Source organism: Python bivittatus, unplaced genomic scaffold (assembly GCF_059951505.1).
Source record: "Python bivittatus isolate LINGU-HERP-01145 unplaced genomic scaffold, Pbiv_v1 ctg000350_np1212, whole genome shotgun sequence".
Classification (NCBI taxonomy): domain Eukaryota; kingdom Metazoa; phylum Chordata; class Lepidosauria; order Squamata; family Pythonidae; genus Python; species Python bivittatus.
Window position 1 is genome coordinate 20,336,973 of NW_028277074.1, and position 27,167 is coordinate 20,364,139.

General features: G+C 38.3%; 1 protein-coding gene across 2 annotated transcripts in view; it reads left to right on the forward strand.

Annotated features, from left to right (window-relative positions):
• Positions 1–647: 647 nt before the first annotated feature.
• Positions 648–27,167, forward strand: part of DYRK1A (dual specificity tyrosine phosphorylation regulated kinase 1A) — a 160,603-nt gene continuing 134,083 nt past the window's right edge. For both annotated transcript variants that reach the window (XM_088144685.1, XM_088144684.1), the window contains exon 1: positions 648–1,248. The gene's annotated coding sequence lies outside the window, so the exon portion shown is untranslated. The remainder of the gene's footprint in view (positions 1,249–27,167) is intronic.

Here is a 27,167-nt window from a genome sequence, read left to right on the forward strand (position 1 = left end):
ATATTTGTGCCTGAGCTATTTCGACTGCTTCCCACCAAACTAGATCCATATCCAAAAGCACACGAATACAGGTAGCAGCTACTCCTTGTATGGAACAGATTCAGGGACCTCGTTCTAACCTTGGAACATTCTTCCCAGATTAATATTGAAAAGGCTTACTCTTCACTCAGCTCCGTTCCCGAAAGAAATCCACCCAGATGATCGCAACAAGCGAAAGCGTTCTTCCAGCAAGTGCTAAAGGCAACGAAAGCAACCCGTGTCTCGGAATTTATAATATCACAGGATTGGGAAAGGAATGAAGCAGCAGTCGCCAAGGCGACCAAGCTCCGCCTTCGGCCATGCCTTTCTCTCCTCTCCCTCAGCACGGATTCCCGCCTGGCATGGGCGGGACTCTTGTGGAGTGATTGACAGTTGCTATAGTAACAGGCTCTTCTGGTCGCCATTTTGTCAGTTGGGCTTTTTTAAAAAATAATTTTTCTTCCCGCCCGAATTAAAACTTTACGTGGATTATTTTTCCTTCGGGTTTCGGTGGCGGAGGGGTACCTTCCCTTTGGGCAGTTGCACCGAGACGAAGCGGGGCGACTCCGGGTGCGCGTGTGTACGGACTGAAGTGATCCGGAGCGCAGTTCCTGAGAAGCCGGTTCGGCGGCGGCGCTCAGAAGGGGGAGGAGAGCAGGCGGCTGGCTGGCTGGCAGCAAGCAGGCAGGGAGGGGGCGCGAGTGAGTTCCCGGGGGCTCTGTTCGGCGCTGCGCCGCGCTCCCCTCTCGACCGCGCCGCTCTTGACTCTCTCCGCTCTCCCTGGCCTGGGCTCAAGCAGCAGCTGAAGTCGCCACCGCCGAGCTCTGCCCTGGCCCCGCTGCCGATCGCTGCGCAGGTTTGGAACGCGCGCCATTTTGTGAGCGATAGAAAATCTGCCCGGCCAGGAAACGCCGCGGATCCGCCCGCCGGGCCGGGCTGCCCTCCTCCCGGAGAGGGAGGTGCGCGATTGGCTCCGCTTCGGGGCCAAGGCCCTGCTCCCTTCTGCACGGGGCCCGAGCGTGTCGGACGTAGTGGAAGAAGCCGGGTGGGAAAGACTGCGGAGAGACTGCTGGGCTGGGCCGCTGGCTGAGGAGGGTAATGAACTGAACCCACCCCCCGCTGCCGCCACTCTCTCTCCTCCTGCATCCCAAGAAAGGAGGCCTTGCTCAGGACAGGACAACTGCGGCAGCCCGGACAGTAACCAGAGGCGGCCACCGCCCCGATACACGGGTAAGTGGTAGGGCCTCTAGCAGTGGGGCCGCCGGCTCAATGGCATTGGGAGAGAGGGGCCGCTGCCATCTTGAAGAGGGAGCCTGGGCCGCTTCGGTGGTTAGGCAAACGAGGAGGCCGACCTAGCGGAGGGAAAAGCAGGCACCGGTTTCTTGTACTCTTTTATTCCCGATTAGTTTTACAAGGAAGTTCTCCTGTTCTAAGTTATGAAGGTGACGTTGAGGCCCTTTCCCACCTGGGTAATAGATTGGTCCTGGTAACTCGGCGTTGCCCTTACCTGGCCCGAGGTGGAGGAGGAGGAAGAAGTTCTGCTCTTTCCGCAACCTCTCGGGCAGGTAGGCAGAAAATCAGCAGGTTTGAGTTAGCACCTGTTATAAGAAGAGACGATTGTAGGTCCTTGTCTGTTAACCTCCTAGGTGACTGGTGTAATTGTCCAGTGTAATCACGGCAAGTCTTGTATTTCTATCCATCTAGGGTCATTGCAGCATGTTGTAGGGTCTTATCACGGGGAGGTTTTAATTTTAATACAAAAACAACTAGAAATAAAATAGATTTAGTATCAAATATCAGCTAAAAAAGAGAACTTCACTAGAATAAATGAATTCAATTGATTTTTAAATTACATTTTATCTTGAACTGTACCTACTCAGAAGTAAGCATTGATTTCTACAGAACTCTATAAGAAGATTGGACATTCCAGTCAAATCTGTATCAGATTATTTGTCCATGGGGACTGGGTTGTTCATTATGTTTTTATTAACTTACCAGAAAACACAAAATATAGTTTATCTTCTGTAAACTATAAATCAATACTCTCTGGTTTTGCATAGCTACATACTCCCAATATGCGAATTCTATCCTGGATTCCACATTAGCAGAAATTGAACTCTGTAAGGTTACACTTATCAAGGAGCAAATCCTGTTGAAATGGATGAGATTTACCTTTGAATAAATCCTGTACACATAGGACTTGGATATGTCTTGATTTCCAAATCAACTGATAAATTCTTTTATTAGAACAAAAATCGAACCTGTTTCTGTGTGTAACTTCATAGTTACTGATTAGGACTATGGGAGAGTAGTAAAGAGAATTGATTTAGGCCATGTCAGAAAGATTAAATCTCAGTTCCAAACAATTGTATGTGTGTAGTTGTTTTCATTCTGAATAACGTACTAAGAGATGTTACTCTGGCACAAGCATTTTATGACCTCTTATATTACATTTATTTCCAAAAAAAAATTAGGATTGGGTACATTGCATTGTTTTATGGTTAAAAAGTCTAGGAAGTGGTGTTTCTCTGAACCATATTGTTGGAAAATGTAAGCTTTATTGTAGTGAATGTCTTCTTGTGGTATAAAATTTTGTTCATTTCAATATTTTAAATCTGAATATTGACTTAATTGTACTTCTACTTCTGAAAGTGCTATGTCAGTGGCATGCAGTATTGAAAATTACTGGTACTGTAATTCTCAAGATCAGTGCCATTAGTTTAGAGATTGATTCATCTTGCACAGTCATAAATATTGTATACATTATTAAATAGATTTTTCATAAGATTATCAGTTTATTCAACTTAGCTTTGCATGATTTTCAACTAATGTTGATTTCTAAATTTTTAAAGTATTTATTTTGCAGAAGTGCAAGAGGAAAAGTTAAAGGTTTTGCTACTAGAATGTAGAATCAGTGTCTTATAGTTTTATGTGTGCTTACTTCGTAATATGTCAAACTTTTTAAAGTGCATTTTACTTCTTAGTATTGTATTTGGAATTGCAGGCTAACTTCACAATCTTGTCTGCCTGTATTAGAAGTAAATTAGTTGAGTTCAGTGTGCTAACTCAAAAATGTAATATTTTATAGTATAAAACCTAGACTATCTTCCTGTGGAGTATTAATTAGTAAGACTGTCCTGCTTTATCAGACAAAAATGCTTTGGTGTTGTTTTAAAGCATGTAAAATAAGGCATGTCAGAGTGAAATGTAAGTAATAACCCAGTTCTTATTAAATTGTCTAACCAACTTTGCTAGAAGAGAAGTTGCTTTTCAGTTGGTTATTTATTACATGTATAATGAATGACTTGCATATTAAAAGATTTATAACCTATATCTTACATTGTTCCATTGTTTTATGAATATAAACTGTGTAGAGAGTCCTGTGATGAGGAGGTATTATTAGATTTTATCCCTGCTTTTTTAATGCAAATATTATAATTTTTTCTCTTTGAAAGATGTGATATCTAAGTAACTATCAAGATACGTGTAAGACTAAGTTACGTTTTCAGAGTTAAAAGTTCTCTTCCTAGAACAGAACAGTAAGATTAAATGCAGAATATAGATGACATTGTGATGATATGTTATAGGCTACCTTTGTGCTTCAAAAATACTGTTTATGCAACAGTCCTAAACATTGAATTAAAAGTGTTTTTAATTGTAGAATAATGAAATACAGAAGTTACCATTTTTATATGGGAGATTTTCAAAGAAAACTATATTTAAATCAGGAATTCAAATTATTACAAATTGATACAAGATGGAATTGTGACAAGAGTTATTTGCAGGCCAACCAAATATTTACTCAGTAAGTCCCATTTAATTCAGGGGTGCTTCCCACCCCCCCCCCCATAAAAATGCATGATTTCATTTGAATGTTAACTGCACAATCCTGCATTTGTTTCCTCGAATGAATTTAATTGTAATCAGAGGAGTTTATTCTCTAGTAAATTTGTAATGTTGCATCCAAGCAGGGCAATCCTAAAATCTCTCTTAGAATGTTCCAATTTGGAGGAGTAGCTGATAGTTTTTAGATCTGGATTTCCCCACTTGAGATTGGACCTGTTTCTCTAATAAATTGCAGGAGGAAATCTGACAATTCTGGAAGTATGAGACTGTGGCCTAAATTTTTTTTTTTTAAATCAACTAAATGGCTACTATTCTTGTATTACTTTCAAAAGTTAGCTTGACAGGTCTAATTGCTATGGTGTGGATTTAGGCTTTTATATTGAATAGTTAATTATAATACGTAACTCTTGGTACTTATAAGATTTATATAGGCAGAGAGATAAACTTTCATTTATTTACTTTCACATTTAGTATGAAAATATGTGGCAATGAAATAATTTAGTTAATTTTACAGATATTTTCATTTTTGAACAATTACCCCTCTATTTAGAAATATTTTCTTTAATGTGGAAGAGTGTGCTATAGCTAACTAACATGATAAACTGCAGGATTCATGAATTGCAGTTTAAAATTCTGAATAACCCTAGTTAGCAATAAGCTAAGTTGAATACACTTTATTGTCCATCTGGAGAATGAATTCTGTGAAGTTACTTCCTATTAATTGGATACAGGATTGCAGCCTTAATGTTTAAAACATGGAATATTTTATTTTGAAACAGTATAATTGTAAACAAACAGTATGGAAATTTGAAAACTAGATTTTGTAATGCTAATTTTGAATTTGGTAGATTATTTTTCACAAATAGTTGCTCAACTTGAAGTGATTTAGGAAAGTAAATAAAAGTTCGTTGAACAAGATTTTCCTGTCACTGTCTGATAAGACTTTGATAGAGTCATATCTTTTAAATTCTAAATTTTGAAAACTGAGTATAATACTTACTGTCAAGATTCTGTAAAGTAAACCAATTTCACTATAGAATCAATCTTACTTTCAAAGTTATTGCTGTTAAGTTTTCTTATATGTAACACAAGTGATTGTTTACTAACAGTTTCAGATAAAATCCTAATTCTCCTGAAGTCAATAATACTTCTATTGGGTTGGAGCCAGACTAAATTCCCATTCATTATTTCATTTTAGTAATGACTTACTTGTCCTGAGGATTTCAGTGTAAGCAGAGTAAACTGATAGGCAGAGCAATTGGTTGGTCCCAGGAATGAAGGAATTTCATCATCAGTAGAAAAGCATCCCTGATATATGCCAATCGGCTCTCCTGTACTCTTAGTCTAGCTCCAATCCATTGATTCAGAATTCTGTGCTTTATTGTCTTATAACTAGTAATAAAGTATTACTGTAGACTGAACTTCTTCCAGTTAAATGCAACTGTAATGATCCTAGTTGAGGGAAGGCAAAATATTCTTAAATTCAGTATGCCTGAAAGGAAAATTATCTTGAGGGTCTGGGGCATATTTAAAAAAAGAAAAGTTGAGATGTGCATGAGAATAGTAGAAGAGGCTACTTCTAGCAGAGATTCTTAAAAAAAGGAATTTGCTAGTATAATGTCCTTACAAACATATCCTGTGGCTGCATTTCAGAAGCTGCAAATTTGGACCATTATGTGTTGAAAGGATATTATATAACTGAAAAGGGTCAGGTGCAGCAAAGTGCAGTATGTTTTAGTAGTATCTCTTATATTTGCATTATTTTAATCAACAGTTTTGGTTACTATAAATAGTAATAATTAGTACATACTATTAACTATTAACAATATTAAAATACACTATTGACTATTAGTGATATTTAAGAATAGGAGAGAATAGGTTGGAAAAGGAGATTAAAGAGACTATCCTATAATATTTATTAGGATGAAGTTCTCAGCTATGTAGGGCTCACTTTTGAGCAGTTAAATTATAAAAAATAGACAATGTAAGCTTTTCCCTTAACAGATGTTAGCACCTCAGTCCTAAATGCATTTGCTTGTAATCAAATCTGTAGCTTTCATCCTGTGGTGATTTACTTGAAGGCTCCAAATAATCCAGTTGAACAGTGTTTCCCAAACTTTGTTCACATTGGTGTTCCGCAAGAGTTGAATAAAGGTTCTGTGGGGGGAAAAATAATTGATTACTTGGTTTCTTGGCAACTGTGTCAAGAATCTACTCTAGGATTTCCTGTCCTACCATAGAAACACCAAGTGATTATTGGTGCCCACCATTAATGTTGTTAATTGTGTGATCTGGTCCAGTCCAACAGTTCTAGAAGTTGAAGATACAGTCTCTCTTTAGTGAACATGGTTTGTTCCAGAGAAATGGTTGCTAAGTGAAATGGTCACTAAGTGAATCACATGACACAGAGAGAGAGAGAGACGCTGCAAAGATGACTGGTTACTGCTGTCTCATTTAGATAAAGTTATCTTGTGCAGCATTGCCAGTATTACTCTCACTCCAGTATGCATTGTCAAGTGCATAAATTTGGTTGTAAGTATTCACATTGGTTGGAAAATGATTTTGATTTTTTTTTTTTTTTTTACTGTTTATTACCATCGTATTTGCAAACAGTTGCTAACTGAGGTAGTTGCTAAATGAGGATTGGCTGTATTTGCAGTGCCATTTTAGAATACCTACATGACTTGTGCTTTGTTCTTTTAGAATGTTTCCCACTGACAAACAGTATTTAGGTGTAAAATATACAGTGGTACCTCGGTTCACGAACTTAATTCGTTCCACGACTCTGGTCGTGACCCAAATTGGTCGCGACCCGAATCAAATTTTCCCATAAGGCTCAATGTAAATACAGTTAATCCGTTCTGAACCATATGTATTTTTTTTTAAACCATAAAAATATGAAACAAAGTACAGTACAGTATGAAGAGAACACTAACCTTGCTTGAGGCGACTTCTGGCGTGGAGGACAGGAAGGCGGGTGGGGAGGCGGTTATTGTTTGGAGGAAGAGTCCCCCTCCCTACAGGAAGCCACGACCACGTGTCACGGCAGGGAAAATGGCCATGAATCCTGTTCGTCACCCGATGCGGAGTTTGTGAACGGAAGCAAAATTTTGCGAACGGTGCTGTTCGTGAACGGAATTGTTCATGAACAGAAGCGTTAGTGAACCGAGGTACCACTGCATTTGTAATTGTTGTTAGACCAGCTTGCTTAGTAGCCGTATATTTGAGAGTCTGACTTAATTTCTGATCTCAGCTGAAGAAACTGAACAAACTTGCACTAAATGAATTTTGGAGCACCCTAATTCAAGAGTAGTCACATGTGGTGAAACATGCTGCTCGAATGCTTCTTCCTTTATGTTTAATATACATACATGAAACATGATTTTCATATTATCTTGTAACAAAAAAACAGCACATAAATTGACTTGATGCTATAGGATCTGACTTTCCATCATTACTTGTAACGTTAAGTGAGTTTTTGATCAACTGAAGTAAGAATAGTCATCCTGTTCAGGATCTTTTGTGCAAAGAAATAAGGAGTCAATACACTGCACTCCTTCTGGATTCAGAAGTGAAGTCGCTGTTGTGAGGTAAAGTGCTTGTGAGGCTAATTGAGGCTTGTCAGCATTAATATTCACTAATGCAGAGTTTTAATTGGTAGTTTTTTAAATCTTTAAAACCTTCTTCTCAAATTTTTCATCATAAAACTTTACTTTTGAATTACCACATACAGGTAGTCCTCAGGTTATGACCATTCAGTGATTGTTTGAAGTTAGTCCTTGTAGTTCAGGCTGTCGCAGCATCTCCAGTCACATGATCGTGATTTGCAACGTTCCCACAAGCAGTGTCAATGGGGAAGCTGGCAAGAAGTTGGGAGTTGTCACGTCAGGTCCTCACTTAATGACCCGAGCAGTCCTTGCTTAACAATGGCAACAACGACTGCTGGAATTGCCGGTGCTAAGTGACATAGTCGCATGGTGTTGAGCTTTACAACTGCATCACTTAGTGATGGCAGTTCTGGTCCCAGTTGCCATTATAACCCAAGGACTGTATGAGTTTCATTAATATATTTGAAGTTCCAAAATCTTCTGTTGCAAAATAAATGTAAAACCACTGTAATCCAATATATCAATCCTACATATGTTTACTTGACATGAAGTACGTAGCCAAACATACTTATTTGAAAGCTCATGGAACTCAATCTAATTAAATTCTGAGTAAATGATCGTTGAATGTTTCTCACATGAAATTCTGTACGTAATTTATGGGCTGTACTGCCACAGGAAGTGATGATGATGGTAGCTGTTGATGGTTTTTAACATTGATTATAAACAGAGGTGTGCAGTGTTTAGATCCAAAGTGGGGAAGGTGTTTCAGATTCAAATACTTCATACGTTCTGTTAAACACATTCATAGAAAATAGATCAATCTGCAGTTATATTCATGACAGTTAAATGATTTTATGTTTTGGAAAGGAAAACAGTACAGACTAGCAGTTGTGGCGGAGCTAATGAAACTGGATTAAGTAAACATTTGGCCTGGTACAGCAGTACTGTAATATATTTGGGTTGCAGTTCTAAATATCTTCTGTGTTTAGGTATGAAATTAATCTATTAATAAATTTATTATTAACTGAAAAAGAAATAAAGTTTTGATTGATTGATTATGTGTCATCAAGTCGTTTTCAACTCCTAGAGACCACACATCCTTAACCTGGTCTACCAACAGTGCCACTCATTGCTACTGTAATTGAGTCCATCCATCTTGCTGCTGGTTGTCCTCTTCTTCTCTTTCCTTCCACCTTTCCTAGCATTAGAGGCTTTTCCAGAGAGCTAGGTCTTTGTATAATGTGCATGCAAAGTAGCATAATTTGAGCCTGGTCATTTGTGCTTCATGAGAACTCTGGGTTGATTTGTTCAATGATCTATCAGTTTGTTTTCTTGGCTGTCTACGATATTCTCAGGAGTCTTCACCAACACCAAAGTTGAAAAGTGTCAGTATTCTTCCTATCCTGCTTCTTCAGAGTTCAACTTTTGCTTCCATAAAGTGTCACAGGGAATACATGGCTTGCATGATCTGAGGTTTTTAGGTATAGACGCATCACAGCATTTGAATATCTTTTCCATGGCCTATATGGCTGCTCTAGCAAGTGCTAGTCTGCAGCATATTTCTTGACTGCTTCTTTCTTTATTGTTGAGATTGATTCTAAAAAGCAGAAGTTATCCACCACTTCAATATCTTCATTGTCAATTCTACATCTGATTGTTCTATCTGTTATTAGTTTTGTCTTCTTTATATTTAAAAGTAGTCTCTCTCTCTCTCTCTCTCTCTCTCTCTCTCTTTGCTTTGGCATTGATTTTTGTTACTAGAGCTTGAAGATCCTTTGCATTTTTAGCTGTTAGGGTAGTGTCATCAGCATAGCACAGGTTATTCATGTTTCTTCCTCCAATTTTAAAACCATGCTTTCTTTTTTCAATCTGGCTTCCTTTAATATATATTCAGTATATAGGTTGAATAAATAAGGGGAGAGTATACAGCCTTGTCTCACTCCTTTGCCAAGCTGGAACCAATCTGTTTTGCCATGTTCTGCCCGTACTGTAGCTTCCTGACCTGTGTATGAGGACAATGAGATGTTCTGAGATTCCCATTTTTGTGAGCACATTCTACAGCTTGATGTGCCTGACACAATCGAAGGCCTTTCTATACTCGATGAAACACATTCTGATTTCTTTTTGGCATTCTTTGGTTTTCTCAATTATCCAGCATGCATCAGCTGGATTAGGGCTCTAATCTGATTGGATGATCCTAAGCATTATTTTGCTACCATGTGAAATTAAGGATATTGTACAATAGTTTGCACACTCAGTTAAGTCTCCTTTTTTTTTTTTTTGGTATTGGAATGTAGATTGACCTCTTCCAATCTGTTGGCCATGATGTGATTCTACAGATTTGCCAGCATAGCTTAGTTAGAACTTTTACTAATTCTTCGGTTGCTTGCCATATTTCTGTGGGTATTCCATCAGTTCCTGTAACCTTCTGACTTGGTAATGACCAGTGGTGATCTAACTTCATCTTCTAGTGCTAGAGGTTCTTATAAGTAGGGAAATATCTTCCAGGGCGTTGTTTCTTAAACTTTTTGCTCTCAGGACCCCTTCCCACTTTTAAAAATTATGGAAGACCCCAAAAGAGCTTTTATTTGTGTGGGTAATATTTATCATATTAAAAATTAAAATTGATGCATTCATAAAATATTTATTGAATCATGTAAAAATAACAATATTAAACCCATTAGATATTAACAGAAATAAAATATTTTTGTGAAAAATCCCTATTTTTTAACAAATAAAAATTATAATGAGAAGAGTGACATTGTTTTAATTTTTTGGAAATATCTTCAATATCTGGCAAATAATTTTGATTTTTTTGGATCCCTGAGAGGATCTTGGGGGATCCCCAGGGATCCTAGGACCCCACTTTAAGAAACACTGTTTTAGGGTATCTTGAATGTTGACATCTCTACTATACAGGGTTTCAGTATACTCCTCCCATCTTTGTTTGATCCGTTTTGAATCAATTACTATCTGTCCATTGGCATCCTTTAGCATACCAATTCAAGGTTGAAACTTCTTTCTGAGTTCAGAGATCTTTTAAAAAACTTCTCTTGTTTTTCCATGTGTGTTTCCATCTTCAGTGTCTCTACAGATGTTGTTGTAATACTGTTTCTTGTCTCTTCTAGCAGCTCTCTGAACATCTTTGTTAATTTCCTTTCTGATATTTTTGTCTTTCTTGACTTTGGCTTCTCTTCTCTTCTGGGCAATTTCCACAATTTGTTCTGAAATTCAGTTTGCTTTCTTCTGTTTCTTCATTTTTGGCAGTCTTCTTTCATCATTCATCCTTAACTTCTTTAAGTTCATTCCATAATTCCTCTGATTCTCTATCAATGAGGTTCAGGACTTCAAAGGAAATCCCTGATGTTCTCCTTGAAAATGGTGGGTATATTTTCAAGATCATATCATGGAAACTGACTGGCTTTCTTCTTCTTTTTCTTTAGCTTAACTTGGAGCTTGCACATGAGCAGTTTGTGATCTTTTTCACAGTCAGCATCTGGCCATGTCTTTGATGCTATAATTGACCTTCCCCACCAGCTTTTAGCAATAATATAGTCAATTTGATTTCTCTATACTCCATCTGACGATGTCCATGTACAGAGGCATTGTTTTGGTTGTCTGAAGACAGTGTTAGCTATGAAGAAATCATTGGAATGGCAGAAATTGGTAAGTCAGTCTCCTGCTTCATTTTGGTTTCCTAAACCATATAAGCCAACCACATTTTCTTCTTTCATGTTTGCAACTTTGGCGGTCCAGTGGCCAATCCAAGCAGCACGTATTGCTTGTATATTCTGTTGATTTGAAATTGAACTTGATCATAGAAATCATCAACCACATCTTCTGCATCAGTGGTTGGAGCATAAACTTGAATTATTGTCATAGTAAAGGGTTGTCCACAAAGTCTAATCAATATTATTTGGTCAATTATTGCATTGTAGCCAAGTATTGTTCTTGCTGTACCCTTCCTAAATATAAAACCAAGGCTGTTCCTTCTTTGTTTTTCATGTCCTGAGTAATTAACAATGTGATCTTCTGACTGAAAGTATCTGATCCCAGTCCATCTCAATTTGCTGATGTCTAAAATGCCAGTTTGTAGTTGTTTCATTTCATCTATTACTGTGTTGAGTGTTCCCAAGGCTGTTTTATGTTCCTACCATAATTCTATCTTTGCAGCTTCAGATTTTCTTTTCCTGTATGGTACCATCAGCAACTAGACGTCATGAGGGCTTAAATCTAGCCATGTCATAAACACCATTAGTACTCCAAAAGATTCTCAGCTCTTCCTCACTAGCATGTTGAGTGCCATCTGATCTAAGGGTCACTATGTTGTCAATCTTTTTATATTTTCTATCAATGTGGGGGTTTTGGTAAAAATACAGAAGTGTTTTACCATTGCCTTCTCCCATGCCATATGAATTGACGCCTTTGCCATTGTCAGTAAAGTGATCATCTATCTCCAGCATCTTCCTATAGATGCCTGCTTGCTGATGATCTTCATGCTTTTGATGACCCTGCTGGGAATATATCCTCCTGGCATACATTCCTGATGTTCTTCACTCATCCCTCCTAAGAACACCTTCCCCACCATGATGAGGCAGCGCAGCAGGACTTGGGGAAGGGGGAATAAAGTTTAGCAGGCTACAGATTGGTAATGTTTTGTGTAAATATTACCTGTTCAGTAATAAATTTCTTGAATTGTTCCCATGGCCTCTGTCCCTCACAACTATCCTTGCTTATATCCCTGGTTCCATTTCAGGTAGTCCTCACTTAGTGACCATAATTGGGACCAGCAACTCGGTCACTAAGTGGAAAGTCATTTGACCTCAATGGGCTGACTTATGATTTTACTTCCACCTTCTCTATTAACTCTGCTTGTTGCAAGCTGGTTGCAAAGCACGCGAATGATGATCACATGACCATGGAATGCTGCGATGGTCATAAATGTGAGGATTAGTTGCAAAGTTATTTTTTTAGCACCATCGTAACTTCAAATGGCTGCTGCTTGAGGCAGTCGGTAAAAGCAGTACCTATATTTCTTCATTTCTCCTTTCCTCCCCACTCCCCAAATCTCACTTACAGGGATTTTTTCTCTTGGACTCATATGGAGTATTTTGCTGTTCCTGAGTTGCTAGCCCTCTCTGGTTCTAAGCCATGCTTTACTAGGGGCTACAGGAGAAGATTGGGAACATTGAGTTGTAAATAATTTAAAATAATCACTGCCTAGAATAAACATGCTGGACAAACTAAAATAAACATTCTCTGGAAGTCAAATTCTGATATCACGTACTTCCATGATTATTTTCTGTACCTATAGAATTAAATTATAACCATCATATTTTGTGTTGCAATGTATCATGTTAACTATACAGAAATAACTGGGATTTTATAAAATTAAGCATACTTTTTAACTTTAACTTCATTGGTATTAGAAACATATATTTAAAATGTATGTTAAAAATTAAGTATATAAACATGTTTGTTGCCCACTGGCTGACATTCCTAATTTTTGAACATTTGAATTTGCAGTTGACATAATTTGTAGAACCTGGCTGACCTTTTTGGCTTGGAAGCAAGACAAATTTGGATCTGGTTCATACTTGGATGGTGGAATACCAGGGCTGTAGGTTAGTCTGGGAAATCAAAAACATCCCAGAAGAAGGCAGTGGCAAATCAGTTCCATACTGTTGCTAAGAGAACTTCATCCATGTGTCCTTGAAGTTATTGTGAACCTGACTTGAAGGAAATTTTGCCTTTATCATTTGTTAAAGAAGTCATGTGCTGCTTCTGTTAAACTAGAGTTTATTGTAAAATGTTGGTCTTTTAATTTGGTTAAATTAACCAAATGATGTGACAAACTGTTGATTGGAGAAGTAATCTGAAGTTAGTTTTTAAAAGACAGTCCAGATAGTTGTGAAAAGGTAATGGCTCAGGGAAAATAATAGCAGGCATAGGCAAGGTCAGTTATTCTTTATTTAAGATGTATATAGTTAATGTCTTGCATATAAGTTCTAGTTGCCATGGAGATAGTAATCCTATATACTTGTGTTACTGATATAAGTGCCGGTGGCTGTGATTGAATGCTCCTCCTTCTAAATGTGTATTTAGAAAACAGAATAGTGGCATGCAAAAAGTTTTTACCTCAAAACAGCCTGTTTGTTTCAAACTGAAAAGAAAACCATAGGTTATGTGAGTTTTGTTTCAAGTTTAGAATAAAGCTCACTGTTTTGTCTTTGGAACAGATGCTGGCCATTTTGAACATAGTTGTTTGCTTCAATATTACAGATATTGCTTGGCTTTTGATTTGTGGCTTCCGATAGGATTGCTTTTTTTCCCCCAGACTTTTTTGTAGCCTAGACAGTTTAGGACCATGTCCCTATTGCTAATGATTTGAGCTAGGGTGATGTAGGAATGAAGTTTTGAAATAAAGGTAGCAGCTAAGTGCATGGCTAGACAGAAGACAAAGCATGTTCACAATTGCACATCTATCAATCCTGGTTAGTTTTTTAAAAATGTTGCTATGGAGAAGTTAACATTTAGATTTGTATGTGTGTGGTACTGTGCTTTTTTTGCAGATAGCCTTGCCTGTAAAAGATTGCAAAAAGATTGTAAAAAGAGATAAAAATACAGATAAAAAACAAACAACTAAATGCAAAGAGTGTATGTGTATGTGCATTTTTCTGTACTTAACCTGTGTGTTGCTAGTGCTGTTGAGGCTACAAGTATAATGTTGAGCTTTCAGAGTACAACTAAAATGCAGAGACTGTTGATTCAGCTCGCTTATTTATTTAGAAAATTTATATGGCCGCCCATCTTAAATACATAACTCTGGGAAGCTCACAACAAACCATACACAAAAAAGAGCAACAACCCATAAAACATAAACATAGTACATCAACTGAGGCTTTATAACACACTACCATGTAACTATACTTGTATTCGGTTTAACAGACATCCCGGCCTAGTGCCTGGGGGAAGACCAATGTTTTTGTAGCCGCCTAGAAGGCCAAGAAAGTCAAGCCTTCCACATCTCAGCAGGGAGGCTATTCCATACAGCAAGTGCTGTGACAAAGTTTGTTGTTTCGTTGAGCTTTCGTTGGGTGTGTACACTTCAAGGCTCTTACGCCTTTTTATTCCTAAATATTCCAAGAATATTTTAAAATGCCAAGACTGTGCAGGTTTGAAGGGATTGTTGCTGACTTTTTGCTCAGTTTTTTTTCCTGCTGGTATGCTTTCAAAATAGTTTCATTTGTTGGGCATGGAGCTTGTGGAAGTAACTATTTTAAATTATAACAGAAACTGTTTTGTTTTGTTTTGTTTTGTTTTGTTTTGTTTAATTCAGGGGAGCATGCCAGATTTGTTACTTAAACTTGGTGGTAAGTGAGGTGGTAGTTTATGCTGATAGTCTGCAACATACTTAAAGAGAAAGTAGCAAGCCCCCCCCACCCCCTTTTTGGATAAATGTAGAAAACACTATAGGCATAGAAGGAACACATTATGCTTTGTGTCTGCCTGGCTGGCTGTTTTTCTCCAGGCCAGAGGTATTAATCTCAGCTGTTCTTTTCAATGAACAGGGAAGAATACAAAATGTATTTTCATGCTTCAGGGTTTATTTAAAGAATAAAAAATACTTCTTTGTTAGTTAGTTAGTTAGTTAGTTAGTTAGTTAGTTAGTTATCAGATTCTACCTAACTGATTTTCCTCTGGCTATTTCAGTTCTTTCCTATGGGCATTTTAGATTTTCAAAATATATAAAAATCTTTCCTTTCACCATAGTTTTCTGCAAGGTTGATGCCTAATAGTTCTAATCGTGAATTGCTCCCCCGTCTGCTCTTGTGGTCATGGTATGCAAGCCAAGGCACAAGGGTTTTTTTCTAAGTTCCCAGAATACCTGAGCAATTTTTAGGTTTGTCCCTTCAGAGGGAATATTTTGAGTGTTTCATGTTCAAAACAAAGCACATTTTCCATTTTGTCCATCCCTAAACAGAAGATTCAGAGAAAAGGCTAGAATGTAAATAACTTTCCATTCTAAGTCAAATAGTATAGCCACTCCTCGTTTAGTGACTGAGTTCCGTTCCAAGAACCTGGTTGTTAAGTGAAATGGTCACTAAGTGAACATGTGACAGAGAGAGAGAGAGACTACGAAGATCACTGGTTGCTGCAGTCTCATTGAGATAAAGTTTTCTTATACAGCTACGCCTGTATTACTCTCACTCTGGCATGCGTTGTCAGGCACACAAAATTTGTTTGTAAATGCGTGCATTGGTCAGACAATGAATTTTTTTATTACTGTAATATTTGCGAATATTCGCTAACTGTGATAGTTGCTAAACAAGGAATGGGTGTATTATTTTTATGAAAGAGTTTGTCCATGATGTTGGTGCTGAACCTGATTGAGCTTGTGACACTTGAATATTGAGTATAGACATTTGGACCCAGAGTTGCCTTTATCAATATGTAAAATTTATACATTGCAAATATTGCTTGTACAAGTTAAATTAATGTCTACAAGAGTGAAGTAGAGAAAGATCTGTAGGTAGACTTCAAGGATGATGTTCTATGGTAGATTAGATTGCACAGATGTAACGTCCAGCAATTCATAAAGTGTTTTGACAAGTTTTAGTTTTGGTTTAAAGAGGAATACTACATAATCTACAAGAAAAATAGCACTGCGTATTACAGCTAAATGCAATAATAGAAACATATGCATGTTAGCAAATTGCCATAGTTGTAGCGTATTATACAAAGGTTGAATGAAAAGTATAGGTAATCCTCGCTTACCAACTGCTCATTCAGTGACCATTCAAAGTTACAATGGTGCTAAAAAAGGAGATTTACGACTGGTCTTCAAACTTGTGGCTATCACAGTGTCCCCACAGTCACGTGATTGCGATTCAGGCACTTGGCAACCGGCATGCATTTACGATGATTGCAGCGTCCCGCAGTTGCACGATTGCCATTTGTGACCTTCACAGCCAACTTCTGACAAAGTCAGTAGGGAAACTGCAGGAAGTCACAGTCATGTGATGCTGCACTTAATGACACTGGGTGATTTGCTTCACGACTGCAGCCGGAACTGCCGTTGTTAAGTCAGGGACAGTCATTAAGCCAAGCATGGTAATGTGATGTTTCACTTTACAACTGTGTCGCTTAGCAACAAAGTTGCTAGTCCCAGTTGTGGTTGGTAAGTGAGGACTACCTGTAATGCCTTCAGCATCATAATTTTAGTTTAAATAGGGATGTTCTTTTGTTACTTATGTTTATTTCTCCACATAATCATTCACTACATCTACCAACAATGGATAAGCTTATTAAAGCCATCATGAAAGAACTCCACGTTTGATCTCTTCAACCAGGTCTTGACAATCCTTTGCATTTCTTAATGTGTGTCAAACAGAAACACACAAATCTGGGGGGAAAGGTTGAAGTTGCGTGGGGCCAAACTGGACTATATGAGTGGGTGGGTAAGATGGTGAGATCCAGTTTCACAGTTGCCTTTTGGTGGCTCAAGAGCTGTAAGCCTAGTGTCATATTGCAGCAAAATATCCTTTTGCTTCTAAAGTCTGCTTAATCGTTGTTACAAAATTTTGAGTGTTGCACCTGAGTGTTGCAAAAAAGCTCATTTCAAGGTTTATTTGGAGGCATTACTTTTCATTCAACCCTTGTAATATACTTTTGAGTGCCAAATTCATTAGTTTGTCCATCTCTGTCTTGTAGCACTGCAAAACAGAGTTTTGGTATAGAGAAAGAAAAATGGAATTTGTGAGATAAACTTGATTGCAATTCAAGAGGATGCCATTTAGCTTTTTATATCCATATTTGTGTTCTCAAAACAGACTATACTCTGAGAAATTTGGTGCATGTGTGAATTAGGACTGGCAAAAGCTGAAATTAAGCAACTGCTGTACAACATCTGAATGATTTTGTGTTCCTTGTTGATATCTGAAACTCCATCACTGCCAGGCAGTTTATGCTTTCCTCTTGGTTTGGCCAGTAGGCAACTTTCAAGGAAATCATTGATTGATTGATTGGTCATACCAGGTCTACCTGAGGAGGACATTTTTAGATAAATCAATCCAGGAGTGTGGGAAGAGTTTTTTCTCTTAGCAGTCTAGCCAGGAATCAGTTAATTCAAAGAACAAGTCTCTTACAGATTTTTTTTAGTAATATGAGGCACACTCATATGTCCTTTAAATTGGAATGGGGTTATTGCACTATTCATGCATAAAATTGTAATTGGAATGGGGATATTGCACTACTCATGCATAAAACTGTAAGTTTTTATCCATTGCATCCGAAGAAAGTAAGGTCCAGTAAATTGAGGGTTTATCGTACAGGTGGTTGTCACTTAACCAATTATACAGCTACCATTCAAACTTGCGACGGTGCTGAACAAGTGGTAGTTATGACTGGCCCTCAGAGTTCCAGCTGTCGCAGCATCCCATAGTTACGTAGTCGCCATTTGCAACCTTCTCTGCCAGCTTCCGACAAGCAGAGTCAATGGGGAAGCCAGCAGGAGGTCACAGATGTCAACCAAGTGAAGTCCTTGCTTAATGATCTGTGATGATTCGCTTAATGACAGCAACTGGGAGTGCCAGAATTGCCATTGCTAAGTGGCGCAGTCATGTGATGTTACGCTTTACAATTGCATTGCTTAGCGAAAGCAATTCTGGTCCTAAGTGCTGTTGTTAACCAAGGACTACCTGTACAGTATTGGAAAAGCTGCAATTCTAGATCACCCCAAGCTCTAGGGCCAAATCGCATTACAAATTATGCATAGAGCTCTAGAAAAACTTTTTTGAAGGTTCAAAACTCAAAGATGAACATGAATTTGGCAGTAGCTATGTATTTTCTTGATGGTGGTGAAATACATTTTATGTGGTAGGGCAGTCAGTTATGTGAACCCTTGTCTGCTGATTGAAGCGTATATCTAGATGTACTGTAGGTCTGTCACTTAGTGCTAACTAGAGATGTAAAATTCTGGAAATATTGCAGCTGTGAAATTTAAGGACATTTGAAAAAAATGTAATATATACATTGTTTATATCACTCTTTGTTAGTCTAAGGTCTTCACTTTGCTATTTTAAGAATTAACAGTTCAGTATGTATGATTTGGTTTAATCATGCAGTTACTGTGTTTAATATATTTATTCAATGAAAATTATAATTTAGTCAGATAATTTCATTTACTAATTTCATGTACTTTGTTGTTATTGCTTCATTGTATTTCTTTTATCTTTTGAAGTTTAGTCAGTAGCAGATCTACTTACCTAAGTCAGCAGAAGACAGGACTACAAGCAAATAAGGAAATTCGCCTGCCTGCCTGCCTGACAATAGCAGTGCCTCCTGGGTGCAGAAATGTATCTTGCTTTTGCATTTCAGAGTTGTATTGCACTGCTGATCCTCGTACTTTAGATAAAAGTCTTCCTGTTACAAATTCATAGATCATAGATGTATGCAGTGATGCATGTTTGTGCACTAGTTTAGTACCTGTGTACAATTCCTTAAATAGCCGAGACTTTTCCCATGACCATGTGGCTCTACTTCAAAGCTGCAGTGTGATCCCAGGAATAGATGCTTTTGAGGGGATGCAGAGAAGTGCCATCTGAAAGATCTTTTACCCTTTGAATCCAAGGTGTTCCACAGCTCTAAAAGAAATCATTTGGTAGAAATAAAGGGTAGTACTGTATTCTAAAAGAACATATTTTGGTGAATATTTTTTTCCCAAAATTTCAGTTTTTCCAGTTTTCTGTTTCCACCCCCCAAACCCTCATACGTGTAGTGACAAGTAGGCCCCAAACAAGAAGTTTAGCATATGTACTATATAGCTTGTTCCCTCAGAAATAGAACAAGGTAGTATAAAAATAAAAGTGTTGACCATAATTTGAAGAATTACATCTTTTGAAAAAATTATGCATTTATGTTTGTTTAAATTACACAATAGACTACAAAATGTAAAGGGTGCGTGATATTTGTTATATCTCCTTTATCAACATTGTTGGAATGAAGGTCAAAGATCTGTATGCTGAAGTATGTTGAAAAAGTCAAAAATTTCATTGGGGTGTATTTACTTTTTCCCATGACTGTCCTTTAGCTTTCATGTGGGTTTCCTTCTGTGTGTACGTAAAATTTCAGCCTTTGGTGCATTGTCTTAGTGTCTGATAGTACATTTTCATGATGTTAATAGTTATATTCCCAGTTGTATGATGCTCTGGCTTAATTTTTGATAAATTCTCATATTTTTATCTTGAAGTCTTTCTGATTCTATTTGTAAGGACTCTACTTTTACTTTATATCCTCTCAGGATCCTTGTCCTGCTTTTGTGCTGCATCTACTATCAGTTTGTAGAGAATGATGGAGATGGGATGGGTCTTTCGGAAGGTTCTGCAGGTTTGATGAGTCAGGCTAGATTAGGCATGTAAAATAAAACCTCTCTGTTCTTATTTATACAACTATGAGAAATTAAAGTTTTCTTCAGCCTATGCTTGACATAGACATTTTTTAAAACTTGCCAGTCTAGCCTATTGCCCTCATATTTCTGGATGATCTCACTAACCAGAACTGATTCTGATTATTTTTTCAAGATCAGCCAGAGTTAGTTAGCTAGGCACAGACATGAGTGCAATAAGATTATACAGTTTTTAAGATCTCACAATATAAAATATATAACAGAGAGGGCCTGTATGGCTGGCCCACTCCAGGTGATAGATGAATCCTCTTGGGTTCCAGAGGGAGCTTGCGACTTTTCCTGAAGACCTGTCAGGCAGTTTGACTAAGGTCTCAGCTGCAGCCTGGTATAGGCATGTGACCAAGGCCCTGGACTGGATTGCTCCTATATGGCCTTTCTGTATGTGCCAGTCCTGAGGTGCTCCTTGGTTTTCCAAAGAGCTCTGGGAGATGAAATGCCAGAAGTGACACCTAGAACACTGTTGGTTAAAGACAAAGAGTGAAGCTGACTGAACACAAGTAAGAGCCCATATTCAAGCCTACATTGTGGCAATAAGGATGACAAAACGTCACTATTTCTCTGCCGTTATTGCATCTGCTGATATCTGCCCATTGGCCCTGTTTAGGGCAACCTCTTTATTTGGCGGGCAGGGTCACAGGATAATCTCCAGGTCCATGGTGAGGAATAGTCATGCTATCTGGCAGACAAAGTTGCTCAGATTAGCTTGGAATTGGACTCTGACTGGGCAAGTCCTAATTAGTTGTCCAGGGCAAAGTCTTGTCATATTATCTGGACTGAGTTTGATTCTATTATGCCTGAGGATGTGGACAAGGTCCTTTTATCTGTTAGTCCAGACACTTGTTTGTTAGTTCCTGGCCCCTTCTGGGTTATTAAAGCAGCCTGGGAAGTGACCACACAGTGGGTTCGTGCAGTGGTTTCAGCCTCTTTGAGAGAGGGGGTGGTCCCACCAGCATTGAAGGAGGCAGTGGTAAGCCCCGTCCTCAGGAGGTCATTGCTGAACCCTTCACTGTTGGAGGATTATTGGCCAGTTTCCAATTTTCCCTTTTTGGAAGAGGTGACAGCTGGACAACAGCCACAGAGGATCTTGGAGGAAATGGATTATCTGGACCCATTTCAGTCTGACTTCAGGCCAGGGTACAGTACAGAGATAGCATTGGTTGTACTTGACCTTGGCGAAACCAGGATGGGCTGGTGCATCCATCTTAGTGCTCTTTGATCTCTCAGTGGCTTTCAATACTGTCAACCACAGTATCCTTCTGGACTGGCTATGGGGGTTAGGAGTGGGAGGCACTGTGCTCCAGTGGTTTACCTCCTTCCTCAGCAGTTGGTTCCAGTTGGTGTTGACGGGGGAGAGATTGCATTCATGGCCCCTCATGTGTGGGGTGCCTCAGGGCTCAATGCTCTCCCCTCTTCTGTTCAACATCTACATGAAACCACTGGGTGACGTCATCCGCTAGTTCAGGGTGCAGTATCATCAGTACGCTGATGATACCCAGTTCTACGTCTCAACCCCAAGAGACGTAAGTGAGACTGTGATTGTATTGACCTGGTGTCTAGAGGCTGTTCAGATTTGGATGAGGCAGAACAGACTTTGGCTCAATTCTAATAAGACTAAGTGGCTGTGGCTGTTTGGACCCCCGCGGTTGGGGATGTTACCATCCTTGGTTTTGGATGGGATTGCACTCCCCCATTCAAGACTGGTGCACAACTTGGGGGTCCTTTTCAATTTGCAGCTTTTGCTCAAAAAGCAGGTGGCATCTGTGGCCAGGAGGGCCTTTGCAAAGGTTCATTGTGTGCGCTAGCACTCTTTCCTTAATTTCAGACGGTCACTCATGCCCTGATCACCTCATGATTGGATTATTGCAGTGCACTCTACATGAGGCTACCTTTGAAGACCACCAAAATGCAGTGGTGTGAGCAGTAAAGGGTACCTCTCAGTGTGCTCTTGTGTCACCACTGCTATGTGAGCTGCGTTGGGTTTAAGTTGGCTTCTGAGTGCAATTCAAGGTGCTGGTTATTACCTATGAAACCCTGTGTGGCATAGGGCCTGGATATCTGAGGGACTGTTTGCCTCCAACTGTTTCTGCCTGCCCAGTACATTCCAGCAGAATGGGTGTGCTCCAGATTTCTCCATTATTACCATCTTGTGGGACCTAGGAAGTGTGCCTTCTCTGTTGTGGCCCCTACCCTCTGGAACTGCATCCCCCCCCAGAGATAAGGACAGTGCCCTCTCTCCTAGGGGTCCAGAAAGCTTTGAAAACCTGGCTTTGGTCCCAGGCTTGGGGTTATTGTTTATTATTTGTTCAATGGCCTGTTTTGTTGATTTTGCTGTCTATTAGATTATTTTAGTCTGGCCTGTCTGCTTGATTTAATGTTTTTAGCTGTTTGTATGTTTTCTCTAGTTTTGTACACCGTTCAGAGTCCACTGGAGTTGGGTGGCCAATAAATTTAAATAATAATAAATAGTAATAATTAATTGTATCTGCAGTTTTTTAATGTGTAGTAATCATTAAGATAATTTTTTATTTTTATTCATTTATATTTCAAATTTGTCACCGCCCATCTCACTACAGAATGATTTTAGTAAGATTTTGGTAATTGAAATACTTATACAAGATGTATAAGTCATTTAAAGTTGGGTTTCTATTCTGAGTTAGAATGCACTCTTCTTAAAGGATGTTCTTCAGAAACAGGATTTTTAAAAGAGGAAAAAAATGAAACACAGAAAAACAGCTCAACCTGCATCAGTTCTTTTCCTGCCACCTTAAGATATGTTCTAAACTACATTGTATAGTAACTATATCTGCATATTTTAGTATTTAATGCAGGTGGTAATTGTGAATGCTATCTGAGATGGGACATAGTTGCATTATGTGATTTGGCATAGTTCCACAAATTGTGTATGATGCACACTGGTGTTAAATACAGCAATGAATAGAGGGATACATTGGTAGCTAATGTTTCAGCACTATCTACTGCTACTCTTCCCTCCTTCCTCCCTACTTATACTTAGCACTTTAGAAGAAGTCTTCAGTTGTATTTGTTTCATAGAAATACTTACTTACATATATGTAAATAAAGCTATTGAAGAAAATTTATTGAACAAATTTATATGGCCACCCATCTACTGGAGGAACTCTGGGCACAAACAAGGATGAAAGCATAATACAATTAAGAAATCAATTTAAAGAAAAAAGACAAAAAAAGACAAAAATCTCACACCCAAAGATCTCACACAACCATGCCAGAGCTTCATTGACATCCTGGTCCCAGTGCCTGGAGGAAAACACAGGTATTTCCTGCAGGCTAGTAGGACTAGGGCTATCTGTGTCTGTAACGGGAGTCTAGTCCATAAGGCAATCACCATGACAAAGAAGGCATATTTGCTAGGCACCACCAGGTAACACTGCTTCACCAAAAGAACCCAGAACATGCCCACTCTACCTGATCTGGTGGGATGGGCAAAAATCACCAGGGATAGATGGTCCCGCAAGTAACCTGGTCCCATGCCATGTGGGACTATAAAGATTACAACCAGCACTTTTGCTAGGACACAGGGCAGCTCATGTATTAACATGGGCATACCTTGATGTGCCCAGTAGTACATGAGCCACTGCATTCTGGACCAACTGAAGCTTTCAAATGGTCTTCAAGGGCAGCTAGTATGACTTTACTAATTGATAGTGAATTTATATGCAACCTCAGATATACCACTGTTGTCCAAATATAAAAGTTGTTTTTTAAAAAATAAATTTGTGACAGTATGTTGTTGATCTTATCCAGCCTCAGAAAACAAGACTCAGCCTGGTTAGTATTCATATGGTAGACTACTAGAGAATAATTGTAGACTAAACTGAAATATTGGGGAAAAACTTTCTGGTAAAAAGCAAAGTAAGTTAATTAACTTATCAGAACAAAACTTGAGAGAAATTTGAGAGAAATTTGACCTCCCCACTGAAATGGAGGTAAATGCTCACTTAAAAGTAAGCAAGCAAGCAAGCAAATAAACAAAAAATACTATAGCACTATTCAGGTGCTTGCTGCAACATATGACAGCTTTAAAGTATATTAAGGATGGGATGCTCTTGTTGGCTTTAGTCCTATTTACCTCCTCAAATTCAGTGAGTTCTGGGATCCTGCTTTATTAGGGCAGATGGCCAGATATTTATAATATTTAAATTCAGTGCTACTATTTCTGCTAGTATCGCATTACAATATTAATATATGGAATATTGTGTGGTAGGATGTTTTATTTTTCCAAGGAAATCCAGTTTTTCATAATACTATATAGTAATAACTTCTAATTATTTTAGTCTAATTTTAATTTGAATGTAATTCCTAGGTTATTATATTTACTTTTTAGTCTATAGACCAACCCTATGTAGAGATTAAAATGGCCTGTATCTTGGAACTTCTTGGAGGTTGGAGAAGATGTATAGATCATTAATAAAAATTACATTTGGTATGTAAAAGATGCTCATGCACTTTCTTCCATCTATTTGTACAGCAGGAAATGTCTCCTGCCTGAAAGTGTGAAACTGCCAGCCTAATTAGCATTGAATTGGATGAGCCAGTAATATGGTTTGGTATTTAGACAGCTTCATATTTTTCTATGGATTAGCTTTTGCTTCTTAGGAAAAAGAATGTTATGGACAACTCCTTGGATACATTATTGCAATCACCATTTAAAAATACACAATTCAGTATTTCTCAAACGTTATCCTAAAGAAGTATTCAGAAAATGCAAGGACAACCTGTAAGCAAATATCCCTTCCATGTGTGTGTGTGCGTGTGTTTTGAAACAGAGTAATCGGATTTTGAATTTTTCTTCTAATAAAATAATAATTATAGCTACATTTGTGTATGCTTTTCAGTCTCCTTCATATAAAGCCCTTGTTACATTAAATTTGGTACCAGAAGTATAATCCATTATATTATTTACCATTTGAACAGGGGTTGAAATGTTGAACAGGCTTTGGCCAGCTCACTATTAATGAATGAGGGGGTGGGTGAGAGCTGAGGGGATGAGTTGGCTTTAGAGAGCTAATTGTCAGGGGAAGCTAGACTGAGATGGTGAGCTTGCTGTGGATGAATGGTGAGATGGTGGATGAATGTGGGGAGGCTGAGATAGACCTTCAGAGACCACAGTATGATAATTATTAACTGTTGTTAGGAATTAGGCAGTGTTATGCCAATATAAAAACTGAGCACTTTACAGAATGGAGTTTAAAAATTAAGAATAGAATTAATAAGGATTAAAGACATTCCTTAGAAGTAAGGGCCTTAAGAGATTAAAACTCTTAAACTTTAAGGAGGTTGCTTGGAGATATATACACTGCAGGGCTGTACATGTTTTATGTTTGAAGGGAAAAAGTGCTTTGGGCTATGTGTGGGTATGGGCATCATACTTGTTGGTAACTCTATAAACCAAATAAAATTTTCCTAGGTTGGTTCAACAGCTGCAGAGGTAGTCATATGATCCCAGGATATGATGCAGTTGCTTTAAGTAGTTGTTAACAGGTCCTATGTAAGCATCCCCACAGGTCCAAACCATCTTTTTTAACCTTTGAATCTGAATTGCTGCAGAGCTCTGATAAAATGCTTATTTCCAGTACGCTCTGGAGGATCCCTTAATTCCCTGTATTACATGGGGGGAGGGGTGGATAAATGGAAATCCATGTTGGTTATGAATGCTGTTGCATCATCAGGTGGTCACAGCGTGTGTGGTGGATATGGAGATGAGTTGCTGGGATTTATCTATTTATTTATTTTACAAAAAGATTTTCACTGCTTTGTTAATAGGACAGCTTATTGAATATGTTTGAGTTCAATTTAGTAAATGTCACAAATGCTTGTGCCCAGTAGCGGGAAAAACCTCAGAACAAGGTTCTTGACAGTTCTAACATTCAGGAAGCTTTTTAAAAGATATAACTTTCATTGCACATTTGGTCACTGAGGTGAGAATTGGGTCAGGGTACCTGCATTTCGGGTAACTATTTGTTTAATTATTTAGGCATCTTGGTGTTATGACTGTAATATTTAATTGCTGACTGTATCTTCTATTTTTATATATTGACAATCTTGGTACTTTTGTTTATTGTTAAAGATTATATTTTGCTGCCTGTGAATCTTATGACTGAAGTAGCATGAAATGAGCTGTGATAGACTAATATCAAAATATAAACAGCTTTTTTGGCGGTATGAGATTAAAAAAAATTATAATAAAATAATAAAAGTGTGGACTATATAAAAAACAGATGTTGACTCACTGTATTAAAACCACTTTCCTTTATTAGTTGGTAATGGGATCATAGTGCAAGTTTGGTGTCTTACAGTCTGCGTAGTGTCTGACCTAAGAGACTAGTGAACAATGACCTTAAGAGCAGTCTGTTCTCATAATGGCCAATCAACCACACAAGGAAGCCTGCTACTTTCTCTGTAGATGGCCTTCAGAGGCAGTCACATTAAGGCAGATAGGCATTGATCCCCATGACTTCCATGAATTGGTCTGTTTCGGAGGCCGGCAAAGCTGGTAGCCAGCACCACATCTTGTGATAGCAAATTCCAAAATTGAATTATGTGCTAAGTTAAAAAAAAAAAAAAACCCTTTTGTCTGTCTTGATTCTTCCAGGATTCAATTTCGTTGGGTGACCTCTGGTTCTAATATTTTGGGGAAAAGAAAATAGCTTCTCATTGTCCACTTTATCCATATTATGCATAATTTTTTATACCTCAATCATGTCCCCTTTCATTTGCTTCCTTTCTGCACTAAAAAGCCCCAAACGTCACAACCTTTTCTCATAGGGCAGCTGCTCCAGCCCTGTTGATCATCTTAGTTGCCCTCCTCTGAAACTTCTCTAGCTTCACTATGTCCTTTTTGAGATGCAGCGACCAGAATTGCACACAATATTCCAGATGGAGTCACATTATTAATTTATGTAAAAAGTCCACTGCTTTTGAGGTACCTTCAGAATGCAGCTTCTCCTTCAGCACTTCTTTCTCACTGTTCTATGCAATCTGACTGGCCCTCTCCATGAGATGAGAGGAGTGGTTACTTCAATGATTCTTTCTTGGCTAGGAATTACACATTTCAATTTACTTTGTCCCCATAAAAGAAATAAGGCTAGTTTGAGACTCTCAATTGTCATGCAGAATTTAAAAATAAGATTTGACTCAAGAGTGCATATTGGGCTGATCAGCGTTAAACCCATTTTCAAGAATGCTATGAC